This window comes from Solanum stenotomum, chromosome 2, assembly GCF_019186545.1.
Source record: "Solanum stenotomum isolate F172 chromosome 2, ASM1918654v1, whole genome shotgun sequence".
Lineage (NCBI taxonomy): Eukaryota > Viridiplantae > Streptophyta > Magnoliopsida > Solanales > Solanaceae > Solanum > Solanum stenotomum.
The window spans coordinates 49,273,910-49,277,999 of record NC_064283.1 but is presented as its reverse complement, the minus strand read 5'-3'; positions in this window follow the sequence as shown (position 1 = coordinate 49,277,999).

The window sequence follows — 4,090 nt, the reverse complement described above, 5'->3', positions numbered from 1 at the left end:
TATTTGAGTCCTTGAGTTGAGTAGTTCATGCTCATAATTCCGCATGAACCCTCTGAGTTGAGCATTCTTGAAGTGAGTAGTATCATCAAAGTTCTTAAGTTTCAAGTATTGAGTTCTATCTATGGTTATTGAAAACCTTGCATGAAGTCGTTCATGTCCATAATTCGGCATGAACCATATTTTAAGAAGTCTTTTACAAATGTTTAAACATTGTTTTAAAACTTAAGCTTTAAAGTTGAGTAAATAGTAAGAGTAAAGTTCATTTTCTTTAAAATGATATATGGGAACTAAGTATTCCCAAGAGTAAATGTTTTCACATTTAAGATGAGAGGAAACTGAGATTTCCAAAAGAGTTTTGAACAAGAAAGGGAACATCGATTCCAAGAGAGCTTTTAAGCTAAGTTTTGAGTAAATATCTCAAACCAAAGAAAGAAGTTGTTTTAAAACATATTAGCTAAGTGTATTTTTGGGAGTAGTATTGAGCACCGATATGGGAATGCGAGTTCATGTTAACTCAAGTCTCCATAAACCATGTAGCCATCATGGGTATTAATGGGTCATACTTTTTAGATGATCACATAAGTTAAGCTAGTGGATCCACTAAGTTAAGTAGTTCTATATGACAGCAAAGTATAGAACAATCTGGCAGCGTGATGGTAAGAACGTTGTGTCACCACTTAGGCTCATATTGGTGGTTGTCGGTTAGATATCATCCTCTTCGCATCCATTCCATCATTGAAACACTGTTCATGCTTCATCTATTACTGTGGGTATCCCTTATGAAATGTAGCCCTCAACAATTGTGACATCCCATAGGCGGTCATGACCTCTTTCCGCAATCATTATTATGCGAGGCAGTAGTACTAGGATTGAGGAGAAATCCTTGGATTTTCTTGTTGTCCGATCTTCCTGATGAGTCCACAAATTGGACTCATTTAGGGCTTTATTTTAATAGAAATAGTATCCTTGAATTCTTGTTTTATCTCAATACCTGATTAAAATGCGGAAGTTTCAGGTATTTAAACTTTTAGTGGAAGCACAGACACTTAGACGCAAAACAGAGCAAATAGGGCTGAAAAGAACAAGAAATGGAGTCCTACGGATCACCGATTTCAACTTGGCAAGTCGCCAAAATGATATGAACCGCCCTTCATTCCAGTACGCGAAGCATCGAAGGAAATGGATCAAAAGACGAGCAAATGAGCAGTCGGCGAGTCGCCGATTAGTTCCGCGAAGCAGCACTGTACTACCCAATGATCCAGAATGCGAGGATGCTAACGACAAGACACTGAAGGGGATGAGCTGACCAAAAGGTGGATCGCTGAGTTCATCGACGATCTCGACTAATGTCGCCGAACAATCCTCCGCAGCACAATTTGCGAAAATTATAAATACTAGTTAGAATTGAAGTCTTAAGTGCGGAACATTTTTAGAGTAAAAATTATTATTATTCTATAGTATTTTTCTATATTTTTCTCTCAAGTTTGGAGAGGGTTTTGTGGAGACTTGAAGAAAGGAGTTCTTCTTCCCCAAGTTGGAAGTGGGTCTTCTCTATTCACTTTCCTTTGCTTAATTCAAGGTTTAATTTCTTATACCCAGTTGATTTCATTATCATGTTAGGTATAATTTCTTATTTCTTGATGTGTGGCTAAAACCCCCATTCTTGGGGTGTGATTTAGCAAATATGGGTTGATATTCTTGTTGGGTCTTGCTTGTTGATAGGTTACATGTATGTTAATGGTGATTTCACCTAGTGGTTATGGTTTAATCTAAAGGGTTTGCAGTTGCAAATACAAAACCACCCATGTGTTTTCGGCTTGCCCGAGAGGGAGGTCGCGAAACCAAAACCACTAGACTAATGGCCTAAGAAGTGGGTCGACATGAGGTTTAGCCCGAGAGGGTGAGCCCTAGTCCCATATCCTAACACTAAGCTCGAGATAGTGAGTGGGGAAACGTATAGGCTGGTCTTCATGCGACAAATGGGTGTCCGAGACGAACGCATTTGAAACGGGGTAAGTTGCCCGAAAGGGAACCTATTTCCATTTAAAGTTTAGCCTAATCACTATTATCTTGCAAATTTCCTATTGAAAGCATGTACCCAACAATTTATCTCAACTTGTATTGCGGTCACATCCCAAGAACCATTCCCATACTTGATTTTCTTGTTTATTTTGCTGTTTGAGTACTTGTTACAAAACCCCCTTTGATATTTGACACTTTTGTGTCCCCTCTTTTTAATTTACTATGTCTTTTATCGCAAATATCTTTTACTACGACTAAGTTGAATGAAATTCTAATTGGTTATTAATTCTCAAAACCGCTCCCTTGGGACACGACCCTAACCATCGGTTGGGTTACTATATTATTGGTGATCGTAGACACTCATATCATAGGATAGTGTCGTTGGTCACGATAAGCATCACTCCCCCACTTTTATTTGGACCACCCCCACTTCCATTAGGACCACTATTTATAGATTGAATCCCGTTCTATCCTCCCATATTTGTTGTTTGAGGCTTGTCCTTCTGGACTTCCACGTGCTAATCCACAACATATTCAAAAGATTAGATGGCTTTGGGAAACATATCAACCCTTTGTCTTTGTAGTTCCATGCGGCCGCAAGGATTCTACCCTTCCATGAATATAAAGAGCTTGACTTGGTTACCCATGTCTCGGATGTTCATCATCAGCACTACATAATGTTGAAATGACTTAGTTTGGCGCAACTTCAAGAGCTTCCGGCACATGTTGTACTCCACATTTTTGGGGAAGAACTATAAAGAGATACTAGCCTTCAGATCCTCCTATGTATCAAGATACATGACATCACCGTGAAGATACATGAAAACAGTTGATACCTTCTTTTCTCCCTCCAACATACCCACGACATAAAATTACTGTTCAATGTCAAAAATGAAGTTCTCCATATCTTTGACATTCTGAGCTGCATGGTAGCGCTTTGGTTCTAGGATCTTGAGTTCTTGTCTCACGTAGGCAATATCCACAACACCCCTGATGTGATTGCCACCTCTTTGGAGTAGTCCTTGAAGTTAAACAGTTATAACATTAAGGTGACCAGTCAAGTTATCTATGGTTTGTTGTATGGCAGTCACCTTGTCTATCTCTTGTTTCTGTGGGCTACTTCCTTAGTCCAGTCCGCTCTTGCTGGAGCACCTCGAATTTACCAAAATTTTTAGATGCCTCTTGGACTGCTATTTGCCAGTTTCCTTCAAAGTTTCAACTAGTGTTCATGACGTCTCCCTCTGCCTGCCACATCTTGTAGTCTAGATCGTCTAACCCTTACTCTATGTTGATTATCAAATCAGTCACCATATTCATGAGGCGTCATAGTCCTTGACTGCCCCCTCAAGAGTCATAACGCAGTCCCTTTGAGAGTTCTGACTACCATCTGTGGCCACAAATGATGACAATAGAAATGTGTTCCCTCGTTTGATGTCGAGCCTAGGCTCAGATGCCAACTGCTATCCAACGCCTTCCTAGGATTTCTTAAAAAGGTGATGTGAGGCTAAGCAACTAATGTCACAATGCATAGGCTTGATTCACATTAGCAGATATCTTCATCATAATCTGACCACAAGCATTCACATATCCATCATTTATGCCCATAAGGAACTGCAATAATCTCTACTTCTGAAGATGCTCACTATATTCCTTTGATTTCTCACATTCATAGGAAGATAGGGGCAATATTTAGTCATACTCATTTAACAAATAGTAAATTGATACAGGTGCAGTTCCTTGCACTAATGTAGCTCTTTCTTTGTGCAAATGATAAATATGTGACATATTAATTTTGGCAAATCTCTCCCGGAGTTCCTCTCATATAAAACTGACACTAGATTGAAATAAAATTCCACTAAGAAGTCATTTTCTCACATTAGTTATGATTCAAGATATCATCACCACATTACATCTCTCCCACTGATTCACCAAATCGACTTCAAATTTGTCGCAAGTGATTGATCCATCTATAAATCCAACCTTGTTCTTCATCAAAAGAGAGAGTTTCATAGCTCTGCTCTGAAGTGTATAATTCTCCATGTCGATGAGCTGAATTCCTATTTGTACA